Consider the following 16,109-nt stretch of genomic DNA (forward strand, 5'->3'; position numbering starts at 1 on the left):
CCATGTGAATCATGCTGAGCCAGGAAGAAGGGTTCTAGGATCTTACATCAACCCAGACCCAGGCAACTCTGGAAGCGGCATCCAAAAGCCAACCATACATGCTAACAACTTTGAGCTAAAACCCCAGCTCATCACCCTTGTTCAGAACAACTGTTCATTCGGAGGAAGTGCCCAAGAAAACCCAAATCAATATTTAACCACCTTCCTAAGAATATGTGACACCGTGAAGTCTAATGGCATCCACCCAAATGTTTACAGATTGCTCTTGTTCCCCTTTTCACTCATGGACAAGGCGTCTAAATGGTTGGAGTCTTTTCCAAAGGAGAGTTTAACAGCATAGAAAGATGTAGTGAATAAATTCTTGGCAAGGTTCTACCCTCCTCAAAGGATCAACAAGCAGAGAGCTGAGGTACAAACTTTCAGGCAACAAGATGGTGAGACTCTCTACGAAGCATGGGAGAGGTTTAAGGATTTGACAAGAAGGTGCCCACTAGACATGTTGAATGTGTACAGCTGCATATTTTCTATGAGGGACTCTCATATGAATCGAAGAAGGCAGTAGACCACTCATCCGGAGGATCTTTGAACAAGAAGAAGACCATTGAAGATGCCATAGATGTTATTGAGACTGTAGCTGAGAATGACTACTTCTATGCTTCTGAGAGGAGAAACACTCGAGGTGTAATGGAACTGAACCATGTTGATGCACTACTAGCTCAAAACAAGATGATTTCCAAGCAACTAGCTGACCTTACAAAGCAAATGGAGAAGAACCAAGTTGCAGTAGTCACCACACAATCATCAACCCAAGAAGGAGTAAACACAGAGGAAGGAGGTGAATGGGAGCAAGCCAGCTACGTTGGCAATTCACCAAGGCAAAATCATGATCCATACTCCAAAACTTACAATCCAGGATGGAAGAACCACCCCAACTTTGGGTGGTGAAACCAACAAGACCATGGCCAAGATCAGAGATGTCAAAATCACATTCCTAAAAACCATGCTGTCCACCAACATTCATCACAAAGATCATATCAACAACCACCTAACCACACTCCTTAACACCCATATCAAAACCAGCATGATCACCCTCACTCTTATAACCCAAACCCACCATCATACTATGAGGATAAACTCTCTAGAATTGAAACCTTACTTGAAAGTTTATACAAGGAAGTCAAAGATAGCAAGGCATTCCAAGAAGAAGTGAGATCTAATATGCAAAATCAAGATGCTGCCATCAAGAAACTCGAGGCACAAATCGGCTACCTGTTCAAGCAAATCCCTAGCCAATCCAATTGCTATAACATTAAAATCCAAACCCAAGGGAGGAATGCCAAGCCATCACCCTCAGAAGTGGGAAGGAATTGAATGAGACTTCTAAGACACCATTAGCGGAGAATTCGGACAAAAGGGAAATAGAACAAAAAGAAGATCAAGTCATCCCTTCTAATACAAATCGAGAAGAAGAGGTGCTGAGGTCATATCCTCCAAAAGCCCCATATCCTCAGCAATTGAAGAAGATGGGAGATGATAGCCAATTTTCAAGATTCTTGGAAATCTTCAAAAGGTTACAAATCAACATACCCTTTGCAGAAGCAATAGAGCAAATGGCGCTTTATGCTAAGTTCTTGAAGGAGTTGATGACTAAAAAGAGAAGCTGGAGAAACAACGAGACGGTGGTGTTAACCGAAGAATGTAGTGCCATTATTCAGCACAAGTTACCCCAAAAATTGAAGGATCCAGGGAGCTTCCAAATTCCTTGTATCATAGGAGAGATCACAGTGGAGAAGGCCCTGTGCGATCTAGGAGCCAGCATAAATTTGATGTCTTCGGCAATGATGAAAAGAATGAAGATTGAGGAAGCCAAACCGACTAGGATGGCCCTACAATTGGTAGACCGACATTCAAATTTCCTCAGGGAATAGTGGAGGATTTGTTGGTAAAGGTGGGAGACTTTATTTTTCCAGCATACTTTGTAGTGCTAGGCATGGAAGAGGAAGCTAAAGCATCCATCATTTTGGGAAGGCCATTCTTAGCCACTGCCGAAGCCATTATTGACGTCCAAAAGGGTGAACTTACTCTTAGATTGCATGATGAGAAGATGATATTCAATGTGTTCAAGGCCATAAGTTACCCACAAGACTCATTAGGAGAGTGTATGAGGTTGGATTCAATGGAAGCTATATTACAAGAAACTCTGGAGGAGGAAAAAATTAAGGAGTTAACAGAAGAAGATGAATCAACATTGAGCGAAGAGGTAGCAACAGCTGAGGTCCATGACCAGGGGACACTAGAAGGAAAGAATGAAGAGAAAGAAGCACCCAAACTTAAACTGAAGGAATTGCCACCAACCCTCAAATATGCATACCTGGGAGAAAATAGAAGCTTTCCAGTAATCATAAACTCAGCTCTCAGCCAAGAACAAGAGGAGGAATTATTCCAAGTGTTGCAAAAGCATAAGGATGCCATTGGGTGGACTTTGGCTGACTTGAAGGGGATTAGTTCAGCCATATGCATGCACAAGATACTGCTGGAAGATGATTCTAAACCTTCCATTCAACCCCAAAGGAGATTAAATCCAACCATGAAAGAGGTAGTGCAGAAGGAAGTCATGAAGCTGTGGCAAGCAGGGGTAATCTACCCAATCTCTGACAGCCCATGGGTGAGTCCCGTTCAAGTAGTTCCGAAGAAAAGAGGAATCACATTGGTGCCTAATGAAAGGAATGAGCTCATACCTACAAGAACTGTCATGTGATGGAGAATGTGCATTGACTACAGAAAACTCAACGCATCCACAAGAAAAGATCACTTCCCACTCCCCTTTTATGGATTAGATGCTGGAAAGACTTGCAGGACATGCTTACTACTGCTTCCTAGATGGTTATTCAGGATATAACCAAATAGTGGTTGATCCAAGAGATCAAGAAAAAACATCATTTACTTGTCCATATGGAGTGTTTGCTTACAGGCGCATGCCATTTGGGCTATGCAATGCGCATGCAACCTTTCAGCGCTGCATGCTTTCTATTTTCTCAGAATGGTAGAAAAGTTCATAGAAGTCTTCATGGATGACTTTTCAGTGTTTGGGGATTCATTCCCTGATTGCCTGAATAACCTCAGCTTAGTATTAAAACGATGCCAAGAAACCAACTTGGTCCTGAACTAGGAAAAATGTCACTTCACGGTGACAGGAGGAATAGTTCTCAGTCATAAGGCTTCTAAACAAGACATTGAGGTGGACAGAGCTAAAGTGGAACTAATTGAAAAACTACCTCCACCTAGTGATGTCAATGCAATTAGAAGCTTTCTCGGGCATGCTGGCTTTTACAGAAGATTTATAAAAGACTTTTCAAAAATAGCCAAGCCCCTGAGTAATCTTCTTTTGTCAGACACCCCATTTGTATTTGACCAGGGATGCATGCTAGCATTTGAAAATTTGAAAAAGAAACTATCCTCAGCCCCTATCATTGCCCCACCTGATTGGAACCTGCCATTTGAGCTGATGTGTGATGCATCAGACTTTGCAGTGGGAGTAATGTTAGGGCAAAGGAAAGATAATTTGGTGCATGTCATATATTATGCCAGCAAAGTCCTTAATGACACCCAAAAAAATTACACCACCATTGAAAAGGAATTATTGGCAGTGGTTTTTGTATTTGACAAGTTTAGATCATACTTTATTGGATCTAAAGTAATTATTTTCACTGATCACACAGCACTTAAGTATCTGTTTGCTAAGCAGGATTCAAAACCAAGATTGATAAGGTGGATTTTGTTGTTGCAGGAATTTAATATTTAAATCAGAGACAAGAAGGGAGTGGAGAACAAAGTGGCAGATCATCTGTCTAGAATCCCTTGTGAGAAAAGCAGCACACACGAAGCAAGTATAAATGAGTTCTTTCCAGATGAACAATTAATGCTGGTTCACAAGGCACCCTGGTTTGCAGACATTGCAAATTTCAAGGCAACTGGAGATCTACCCCCAGGAATCAACAGACACCAAAGAAGAAAACTCATTAATGATGCTAAGTATTTCGTGTGGGATGAGCCATATCTTTTCATGAAGTGCTCAGATGGGATTCTTAGAAGGTGAATTTCAGAAGAAGAAGGATGAGAAGTCCTGTGGAATTGCCATGGCTCTTGCTATGGGGGTCACTTCGGAGGAGAAAGGACTGCAGCCAAGGTATTGCAGTGTGGGTTCTTCTGGCCCACTCTTTTCAAGGATACAAAAGAGCTAGTGAAGGGCTACAATGAGTGCCAAAGGGCTGGAAATCTACCCAAGAAAAATGAAATGCCACAAAACTTCATCCTAGAGCTCGAATTGTTTGATGTATGGGGAATCGATTTCATGGGACCCTTCCCAACTTCCTATTCAAACAAATACATCCTAGTAGCAGTAGATTATGTATCTAAGTGGGTGGAAGCTATTGCAACCCTAACAAATGACAACAAAGTGGTCATGAACTTTCTCAGGAAAAATATCTTCAGCCGGTTTGGAGTCCCATGAGCCCTTATCAGTGATGGAGGAACCCATTTTTGTAACAGACCCCTAGAAGCCCTCCTCATGAGATATGGGGTGAAACATAAGGTTGCTACACCTTATCACCCACAAACAAGTGGGCAAACTGAGATATCCAATAGAGAGTTAAAGAGGATCTTAGAAAAGACTGTGGGAGCATCCAAAAAGGACTGGTCAAAAAAACTGGATGACGCTCTTTGGGCATATAGGATAGCCTTCAAAACACCAATAAGAATGTCCCCATATCAACTGGTATAGGAAAAGCATGTCATTTACCTCTGGAGCTGGAGCACAAAGCCTTTTGGGCTCTCAAACTGCTGAACCTTGATAGCATTGCTGCTGGTGAGAAAAGAATTCTGCAGTTGCAAAAACTGGAGGAATTTAGGTCTCAAGCCTATGAAAACACCAAGATCTATAAGGAAAAAGCAAAGAGGAGGCATGACCTCAAACTGGCTCCAAGGAGCATCGAAGAAGGGCAACAAGTACTCCTCTACAACTCCAAACTAAGGCTATTCCCTGAAAAACTCAAATCAAGGTGGTCAGGACCATTTCTTGTCACAAAAGTCTCACCTTATGGACACATAGAGATCATGGAGGAAGATTCAAAGAGGACGTTCACAGTGAATGGACAAAGACTCAAACACTACCTAGGCAACATAGGGGAGGGCCCCAAACTGAAGTACCATCTCAACTAAGGAAGCAACTGTCGAGCTAGCAACATTAAAAAAGCACTTTGTTGGGAGGCAACCCAACCAAAGGTAATTTTCTCTTCCTAATAGTTTAATAAAAGGGTGAAGTGGCTTCTCTGTATTACAAGGAGCTAAGTTTGGTGTTCCACACCATAGCAATCCAAAGGTGAATGTGTGATTCTAAGCTGGTACTCCATCAAGGAGTGTGTTAAGGAACACATCTGAATCCTTGGATTGACTAGTTACTAGCTCCAACCAATCAGAAAACCACCTAACAATAGTTTAATGTCTATTTTGTACTCAATTTCTCAATAAAAGCACATGAGGTTCCTTGCATGAATTTAATCTATTTTAGTAGGCAGGAAACTAAGTTTGGTGTTCACACAACAATTGAATTCCAAGAACTTTTAAGCATACATGCAGGCTAACGAGATCTCAAGTGTTTGGGAGGACAAACAACTTCCACTCAAATTCTCTCAAGAATTCAATCAATCTCTTAAAACATCTACATCCAAAAGGCAGGAAGGATGCTGAAGGAAAAAAATAAGATATCAATAAGAGGTTGTATTGTACTAAACTCTGCTACATTATAATGTTTAGAGTGGAAGTAGGATTTCTCCCTTGTTCTCTACCTTTTCACAGTTTTAAATAAGGAAAATCATGTATGAAATAGAACATGCTTCCATAGTAGTTTAGGATTTTCAATTCTGCATTTAAGTTTCATTGTTGTTAAAGTCTATGATTACTAGTCTAGTGTCCCTGGTTTTCAACTTCATCTTGCTTACTTGTATGTTTGTCCCTTAAGCCAATTGAAAAAAAATGATATGAAAAACAAGAGTGGAGTTATTTTGTGAAGTGAATCCCATATGTTTGTGGTAGGAAGATTAGTTAGCTAAGTTGGTTCACCAACAAGGAAAGAAGGCAACTATCTATCCTGAATCCTATGCTTAAAACACATCCTATGAGACTAACTAAATAATAAGATCCCAATAAGAAAAGAGAAAGAGCAATAAAAGTGAAAAAGGAAAGAAACACAATAAGAAACAATGCTAGGCACCAAGGGTTTAAGATGGAGGCATGTGTCTGTGGTGTTCATATATAGGGGATTTACTTGGATGAATAAGCTCTCCGGAGTGCCTTATCACTTGGTAACTTGGGTTAACTAACTCGGGATTATCAGCTGAAAGTCCACTATCAAGAGTAACCCTTGCTACAGAACACTTAGTAACCCAAAGAGGTGCTGGACACCAAGGTCTCAAGAAAGAAAAATAACAAACCATGTGCGTGTGGTGTGTATGTATGAGGGAAAGAGAATTGAGGGAGTAAGTCCTTAGGGGTGTCTCAATACCTAGCACCTTGAACCAACTAGTTCGGGAGTGTTGACTGAAAGCTTATCATAAAGAGTCGTCCTCTTACAGAGCACTTAGCCAAAGGAAGAACGCAATAAAAGAAAACAAAAAAAGGGAGGATCAATAACTAGGAAGTCTCAGGGGATGTAAACAAGCAAGTGTTCAAGGACATGATAAAGGTCTGAAACCTGGTAAAGGAATGAACCTAAGTTGCTATGCATGAAACTCCATAAAACTAAGGATTTGACTTCCACAATAATGATTCATTCCTCTTGCCTTTTCATTCATCATTCATGTTTCAGTACTTGCTTAGGGACAAGCAAGCTTTAAGTTTGGTGTTGTGATGCCAGGGCATTTAGGCCAGTTTCACATACCTTTTCTTTACTGTTTTAGTGTAGTTTCATGCATTTTCTTAGGAAACAAGCAAGTTTTAGATAAAAGAACACTTACATCTTGAATTAGACAAATATTGTGAATTTTACATTATTTTATGAGAATTATGCAAGGAATGAATGTTAGATTGGATAATGCATGATTTCATGACTTGGATTAGAGCTTTGATGCACTTTATTTGTGTAATTTCAGGACAAAGGAAGCAAGGAAGAGCCACGTTAGCATCCACGTTAACCTAGTTAACGTAGATACTAACGTGGAATAGGGATAAGCCTACAGCGTTAATGAGAAAAGTGGACACCAGTAACACCGTCGAAGCCATCATGAGCCACGTTAATTGCCACGTTAACTACATTAACGTGGTAGTTAACGTGGAGACAAAACAGACTCCAACGTTAGTGCTAATTGTGATCACCACTAACGCTCCAAGATGTGGCAATGAACCACGTTAAGAGCCACGTTAACTAAGTTAACGTGGACTCTAATGTGGAAGAGAGGAACAATGCCAATGTTAGTGATACTCACCTTTGTCACTAACGTTGGATCAAGCTTGCATTGCCAACGTTAGTGGTCATGTTAAGACTGCTAACGTGAAAGTTAACGTGGAGTTGAAGTTGATGAGCCAACGTTAGTGACACTCACCTTTGTCACTAATGTTGGGATGGCATACATAACCACGTTAAGAGCCATGTTAACTTAGTTAACGTGAGCTCTAACGTGAGGTCTAGGGGCACAAGGCAATGTTATTGGGAAAGGTGAGTCCCAATAATGCTTGCGAAGATGAGACATAACCACGTTAAGAGCCACGTTAACGTAGTTAACGTGAGCTCTAACGTGGGGACTAGGGGGCACAAGGCAATGTTATTGGGAAAGGTGAGTCCCAATAACGCTTGCGAAGGTTTGTAAGGCAACGTTAGTGGTCACGTTAGTACCACTAACGTTGGAGTTAACGTGGGCCATGTGGTGGGAACGTTAGTAAGAAAAGTGATTACCACTAACGATCTCGAACCCACAATGCACTCAGCGTTAACGCCACTAACGCCCCAAGCCAAAGTCCATGCCTACATCACGTTCTCTCTGCAACTAAAGCTAAGCCCACTGAAGATTCCCAACTACTTCAACTCAAGATCAAAGGCTCATATCCAAGACTTGCAGAATTGACTAAAAGACCAAGAAGAGTAGTATATATAGGAGTAGTTTTGAACTAGAAAAAGGACTGGCACATTAGAGAATACCACACTCTATATATTTTACTTTTCTGCAACTTCTAAGAGTTAGAATATTACTTTCTTCTTCTTCATTTCCATTTTCCAAAGCTATGAACAACTAAACCCCTTTCATTGGGTTAGAGAGCTCTGTTGTAATTTGATGGATCAATCATAATTTTCATTATTCTTCTTCTTTCTTTTCTCTTGATCTTACTAGAAAGCTTTCGATCTTCATCTAATTGGATTGTTGATGACAAGTCATCATATACCCATTTTTCAAGCTAATTTCACTTGTTTCACCAGTCTTTATGCACTTTCCTGCATCCTAAGTAAGTAATTTAGAATGAAAATGCATGACTTCTTTAAATCAAACAACCACCATTAAATTGATGTTAAATGATGAGGTTTGAGCTAAAATTTATTGATTTTTAATGAATTATAAACCTTATGAGTTTAGAGATACTTTGATTGGTTGTTTTGGTTTCTGGTAGGTGAAGAAAGGAAGAAAAGAAGAAAAACGTGGCTTAAGAAGTGTGGCCAAGAGATGAGAAGTGTGGTGCAACATAGAAGGAAGAAGCAAACACTGCCCTCCACAAGAGCACATTGCCCTCCAGGAGAGCAGCATAATGAACCAAGCCTTAAAAGCATCACTGCCCTGCCCACAATAAGGGCAGAGCACAATTCTATACCAAGGAGCAAAGGAAGCAAAAACTCTGCCCTGCCCTCCTCAAGAGCAATATCGGGCTTTCATGAAAAATAATTCAAAGGAAATTGCTTCCTAGTGTTTCCTATGGGTTTCGAACCCAAGAACAAGGAGGAAAGGAGTAGCGCTCAAATACAAGGAAAACAAGCAAAACTTAGCTTGTTTTCAATCTCCAAAAATCGAACACAGCACCATGAGAAAGCAAGGAACTAGGCGTTACTTTGGTGCCAAGAAAACCAAGGAAAAAGGAGCAGCGTGTGCCTCCACCGAGTTTCGAACTTGGGACTTCACCCATTGGCAACATTGCCCTGCCCTCCACAAGGGCAGGGCAGCATTTCTCGGTGCATGGCCAGCGCACAAATTGGCACGGGCTTGAGCACTTGGCGCACAACATGGACGCACGGGCAGCAAGGCAAGGCGCACCATGGCAACACTGCTCTACCCTCCACAAGGGCAGGGCAGCATTCTGATGCTACACACGCAGCACACGCACGCACGAGGCTTCATCACACAATTTCCCTGCTCTGCCCTCCACAAGGGCAGGGCAGCCTCCTGGAAGCTACTTTCTCATGGGCTGAAAATTGGATTAAAAATCCAATTTAATTCATTTCTTCACCAAATCAAAAGTCCATCCAAATTCCAAAATCCAAGAATGGAAAGTGTACAAATAGGAGATAGTTTGATGTAATTAGGACCTTCTTTTTTATTTTTGAATTTTCACATCTTGAGACTTGATTTTTCGTTGAGAGCTTGGAACTGAGATTTTAGAGAATTGGGAAGGAGAATTGATCTCTCTTCTTCCTCGTTCTTGCTTGAGCACTTTTTACTTTTCTTGTTTGAGTCTTGGGTGTGAATAATTGAGGAATTTCTGTCTCAATCTCCATTCAAGATCTCTTTGATTTTCCTACTGCATAATTGAGTTGAATTCAATTTCCTTTACTGCTTCAATCTTCAATTTCTCTTTAATTGCTTTGTGAACTTGGATCTGGGAAGGCAATTGAGATCTAGACTTTGCTATTTAGTCTCTGGAGTCCTGAGACTCAATTTTCCTTTTGGTTCTTCTGGTGAACCATTGCTGCAATTTAATTTCTATTTTCTGTTTGATATCTAGTTGAATTTAAATCATCTCTTACTTTGATAATTGTTGCAATTTAATTTCCTTTCTTAAATTCTGAATTCCCAGTCCTCAAATCCCTTTTTCATTCAAGCAATTTATATTTCTTGCACTTTACGTTACTGCAATTTACATTTCTTGCACTTTAAGTTTCAGTCATTTAATTTCTTGTTCTCTAAGATTCAGCACCTTTACTTTCAATTCTCTTTAATTTCTGCAATTCCTCCCTCCCCCTTTACATTCTCTGCTATTTACTTACTGTTGGATACAAAATCACTCAACCAATACTTGATTCACTTGACTAAATCAACCACTGAACTAAAATTGCTCAATCTTTCAATCCATGTGGGATCGACCTCACTCCCGTGAGTTTTATTACTTGATGCGACCCGGTACACTTGCGGGTGAGAATTAGTTCAACGCCCAAAATGGTACCTTTACTGGCGTTTAACGCCCAAAATGCCCCTTACTGGCGTTTTTTCGCCAGTAAGCTCTTTTTCTCTGCTTTTTGAGCTGAATCCTTCTGTAACTCTGTGAATTCCTTCATTTTTGATACTTGCCTCTGTAAAAACAAAACATATAACCTGCTAATGACTGGGTTGCCTCCCAGCAAGCGCTTCTTTACTGTCTTTAGCTGGACTCTTACTGAGAATCACTCAAGTCTCAGTTTTGAGCATTCCTGCTCAAAATTGCCTTCAAGATAATGCTTGATTCTCTGTCCATTAACAATGAACCTTTTGTCAGAATCAGTATCCTGAAGCTCAACATATCCATATGGTGACACTCCTGTAATCACATACGGACCCCTCCACCGGGATTTGAGTTTTCCTGGAAACAATTTGAGCCTAGAGTTGAAGAGCAAAACTTTTTGTCCTGGCTCAAAGACTCTGGTTGACAACTTCTTGTCATGCCATTTCTTTGCCTTTTCCTTATAAATTTTTGCATTTTCAAAGGCATTGAGTCTGAACTCCTCTAGCTCATTTAGCTGGAGTAATCTTTTCTCACCAGCTAACTGAGCATCCATGTTTAGGAATCTGGTTGCCCAGTAGGCTTTATGTTCCAGTTCCACGGGCAGATGACAGGCCTTCCCATACACCAGTTGGTATGGAGAGGTTCCTATGGGAGTCTTGAATGCTGTTCTGTATGCCCACAGAGCATCATCCAAACTCTTTGCCCAATCCTTTCTTCGGGCTATCACAGTCCGTTCCAGGATTCTTTTTTAGCTCTCTGTTAGAGACCTCAGCTTGCCCATTTGTCTGTGGATGATACGGAGTTGCCACTTTGTGGCTAATTCCATATCTAACCATAGCAGAGTATAGCTGTCTATTGCAGAAATGAGTGCCCCCGTCACTGATTAGTACTCTGGGAACACCAAATCTGCTGAAGATGTGTTTCTGGAGGAATTTTAGCACGGTCTTGGTATCATTAGTGGGTGTAGCAATTGCTTCTACCCATTTAGATACATAGTCCACTGCCACCAGAATGTAAGTGTTTGAGTATGATGGTGGGAATGGCCCCATGAAGTCAATGCCCCATACATCAAACAATTCTATCTCTAATATCCCTTATTGAGGCATGGCGTATCCGTGAGGCAAGTTACCAGCTCTTTGGCAACTGTCACAGTTACGCACAAACTCTCGGGAATCTTTATAGAGAGTAGGCCAGTAGAAGCCACATTGGAGGACTTTAGTGGCTGTTCGCTCACTTCCAAAATGTCCTCCATACTGTGATCCATGGCAGTGCCATATGATCCTTTGTGCTTCTTCTCTGGGTACACATCTGCGGATCATTCCGTCTGCACATCTCTTAAAGAGATATGGTTCATCCCAGAGGTAGTACTTAGCATCTAAATTAATTTCTTTCTTTACACTCTGCTGTACTCCTGGGGTATGAACCTCACAGCTTTATAATTTGCAATATCTGCAAACCATGGAGCTTCCTGAATGGCAAAGAGTTGCTCATCTAGGAAGGTCTCAAAGATCTCAGTAGAAGGGAGGGACGCCCCAGCTACTGGTTCTATTCGGGATAGATGATCAGCCACTTGGTTTTCTGTCCCTTTTCTGTCTCTTATTTCTATATCAAACTCTTGCAGAAGCAACACCCATCTTATAAGTCTGGGTTTTGAATCCTGCTTTGTGAGTAAGTATTTAAGAGCAGCATGGTCAGTGTACACAACCACTTTGGATCCCACTAAATAGGATCTAAACTTGTCAATGGCATAGACCACTGCGAGTAACTCTTTTTCTGTGGTTGTGTAATTCTTCTGTGCGTCATTTAGAACGCGGCTGGCATAATAAATGACGTGCAGAAGCTTGTTATGCCTCTGTCCCAACACTGCACCAATGGCATGGTCACTGGCATCACACATTAGTTCAAATGGCAATGTCCAATCTGGTGCAGTGATGACTGGTGCTGTGACCAGCTTAGCTTTCAGGGTCTCAAATGCCTGCAGACACTGTGTGTCAAACACAAATGGTGTGTCAGCAGCTAGCAGGTTACTCAAAGGTTTTGCAATTTTCGAAAAATCCTTTATGAACCTTCTGTAGAATCCTGCATGCCCCAGAAAGCTTTTGATTGCCTTAACATTAGCAGGTGGTGGTAATTTTTCAATTACCTCTACCTTTGCCTTATCCACCTCTATTCCCTTGCTTGAAATTTTGTGCCCAAGGACAATTCCTTCAGTCACCATAAAGTGACGTTTCTCCCAGTTTAAAACCAGGTTAGTCTCTTGGCACCTTTTCAGGACAAGTGCTAGGTGATTAAGACAGGAGCTGAATGAGTCTCCATATACTGAGAAGTCATCCATGAAGACTTCCAGAAATTTCTCTACCATATCTGAGAAGATAGAGAGCATGCACCTTTGAAAGGTTGCAGGTGCATTGCACAGACCAAAAGGCATCCTTCTGTAGGCAAACACGCCAGAAGGGCAAGTAAATGCTGTTTTCTCTTGGTCCTGAGGGTCTACTGTAATTTGGTTGTAGCCTGAATAGCCATCCAAAAAGCAGTAATAATCATGACCAGCTAGTCTTTCTAGCATTTGGTCTATGAATGGTAAAGGAAAATGATCCTTTCTGGTGGCTGTATTGAGCCTTCTGTAGTCAATACACATACGCCATCCTGTGACTGTTCTTGTAGGAACCAGTTCATTTTTTTCATTATGAACTACTGTCATGCCTCCCTTTTTGGGGACAACTTGGACAGGGCTCACCCAGGGGCTATCAGAAATAGGATAAATAATCCCAGCCTCTAGTAATTTAGTGACCTCTTTCTGCACCACCTCCTTCATGGCTGGATTTAGCCTCCTTTGTGGTTGAACCACTGGTTTGGCATTATCCTCCAACAGGATTTTGTGCATGCATCTAGCTGGGCTAATGCCCTTAAGATCACTTATGGACCACCCATGAGCTGTCTTGTGTGTCCTTAGCACTTGAATCAGTGCTCCCTCTTCCTGTGGATTTAAAGCAGAGCTTATAATTACTGGAAAAATGTCACCCTCTCCCAGAAATGCATACTTCAGGGATGGTGGTAGTGGTTTGAGTTCAGGTTTGGGAGGCTTATCCTCCTCCTGAGGAATTTTCGAAAATTCCTTTGTTTCCACTGATTCTTCTTGATCAGGTTGAGCATCTTTGAAGATGTCCTCAAGCTCTGATTCTAGGCTTTCAGTCATATTGATCTCTTCTACCAGAGAGTCAATAATGTCAGCGCCCATGCAGTCATTTGGTGTGTCTGGATGCTGCATAGCTTTTACAGCATTCAACTTGAACTCATCCTCATTGACTCTCAGGGTTACTTCCCCTCTCTGTACATCAATGAGAGTTCGTCCAGTTGCTAGGAAAGGTCTTCCTAGAATGAGAGTTGCACTCTTGTGCTCCTCCATTTCCAGCACCACAAAGTCAGTTGGAAAGGCGAATGGCCCAACCTTGACAATCATATCCTCTATTATGCCTGATGGATATTTAATGGAGCCATCAGCAAGTTGGAGGCATATCCGGGTTGGTTTGACTTCTCCAGTCAACCCAAGCTTTCTGATAGTGGATGCAGGTATTAGATTGATGCTTGCTCCAAGATCACATAAGGCTATCTTGGTGCAGGCACCTTCTAATGTGCATGGTATCATAAAGCTTCCTAGGTCTTGAAGCTTTTCTGGCAAGCTTTTCAGAATGACTGCACTGCATTCTTTAGTGAGAAACACTTTTTCAGTTTCTCTCCAATCCTTCTTATGGCTTAAGATTTCTTTCATAAACTTAGCATAAGAAGGTATTTGCTCAAGTGCCTCTGCAAACGGAATCTTTATTTCAAGAGTCCTTAGATAGTCTGCAAAGCGGGCAAATTGCTTATCCTGTTCCGCTTGGCGGAGTTTTTGAGGATAAGGCATCTTGGCTTTATAGTCTTCAACCTTAGATGCTGCAGGTTTATTCCTTACAGAAGTGGTTGAAGAAGCCTTGTTAGAGGGATTACTATCAGCACTCTCAGGTGTCTGATCTTCCCTTGGCGTCTGAACGCCAGGATTGGGTGGAAATTGGGCGTTTAACGCCAACTTTTCCCCCTTTTCTGGCGTTTGAACACCAGAACTGGGCAAGGAATGGGCGTTTAACGCCAACTTTCCTTCCCTCTCTGGCGTTTGAACGCCAAAAGTATTCTTCTCTGGGCTCTTACTGTCCTCAGAGGGATTTTGAACAGTGGGTTGGTTATCCTCTGTCAATTGTTCCTTATTTGGCCTTTTGCTCTTTTGAGCAGTGTTATTCAGTGTCTTCCCACTCCTCAGTTGAACTGCTTGACATTCCTCTGTTATCTGTTTAGATATTTGCTGTTTTGCTTGATTCAACTGCAATTCTATGTTCTTGTTAGCAACTTTAGTTTCATGGAGCATCTCTTTAAATTCTGCTAACTGTTCTGTCATCAGGAGCAATTGTTGATTAAGCTCAATCATCTGTTCTTGACGATTAGGATCAGTGACTACTGTCATGACTTCCTCTTTTGGAGAGAACTCATTGCTAGAGTACAAATATTGATTTCTAGCAACAGTGTCTATAAGCTCTTGAGCCTCTTCAATTGTCTTCCTCATGTGGATAGATCCACCGGCTGAGTGGTCTAAAGAAATTTGAGCTTTTTCTGTGAGCCCGTAGTAGAAGATGTCTAACTGTACCCACTCTGAAAACATTTCAGAGGGGCATTTTCTTAGCATACCTCTATACCTCTCCCAGGCATTATAAAGGGATCATTATCCTCTTGTTTAAAGCCTTGGATGTCCAGCCTTAGCTGTGTCATCCTCTTTGGAGGGTAAAAGTGATTCAGGAATTTGTCTGATAACTGTTTCCATGTCTTTATGCTTGCTGTAGGTTGGTTATTCAACCACCTCTTAGCTTGATCTTTTACAGCAAATGGAAACAGTAATAGTCTGTAGACATCCCGATCCACCTCTTTATCATGTACTGTGTCAGTAATTTGTAAGAACTGTGCTAGAAACTCAGTAGGCTCTTCCTGTGGAAGACCGGAATACTGGCGATTTTGCTGCACTATGATAATGAGTTGAGGATTTAGCTCAAAGCTGCTTGCTTTGATGGGAGGTGTACAAATGCTACTCCCATATGCAGCTGTAATGGGGTTAGCATATGACCCCAGAGTCCTTCTGGACTGATCAATCCCACTTAGGTCCATAATGGATAAAGTGAAATGATATGGATTCACAAGCAAAGTATATTTTTTTTTGAATTAAACGAAAATAAATAAAATAAAATAAAATAAAAAATAAAATAAAAATTCGAAAATTAAAAAGAAAATAAAATCAAAGTAAATTGAGAACTGAATCAATTAGTCAATTAAAAAGATTTTGAAAATAGCAATTAAAAAGATATGATTGAAAAAATTTTATGAAAAAGATTTGATTTTTTGAAATGAGGAAAGAGAAAAACAACAAAATGACACCAAACTTAAAATTTTTAGAAAATCAAACACAAATTTTTCGAAAATTTTAAGGGAAAAACACAAAGAGGACACCAAACTTAGAAGTTTTACGAATCAAAAAGGGACAAAAGACATGCAAATTCGAAAATTAAAAGAAAAACAAAAGCATGCAATTGACACCAAACTTAAAATATGAAACTAGACTCAACTAAAAAACTCTAAACCAA

At 40.9% G+C, this 16,109-nt stretch overlaps 1 non-coding gene across 1 annotated transcript; it reads right to left on the reverse strand.

Annotated features, from left to right (window-relative positions):
* Positions 1 to 395: 395 nt before the first annotated feature.
* LOC112718586 (small nucleolar RNA R71) lies at positions 396 to 501 on the reverse strand. The gene has a single exon (XR_003160919.1). It is a non-coding gene; the product is annotated as a small nucleolar RNA R71 (small nucleolar RNA).
* Between the last annotated feature and the right edge of the window lie 15,608 nt (positions 502 to 16,109).

This window comes from Arachis hypogaea, chromosome 10 (assembly GCF_003086295.3).
Source record: "Arachis hypogaea cultivar Tifrunner chromosome 10, arahy.Tifrunner.gnm2.J5K5, whole genome shotgun sequence".
NCBI lineage: Eukaryota > Viridiplantae > Streptophyta > Magnoliopsida > Fabales > Fabaceae > Arachis > Arachis hypogaea.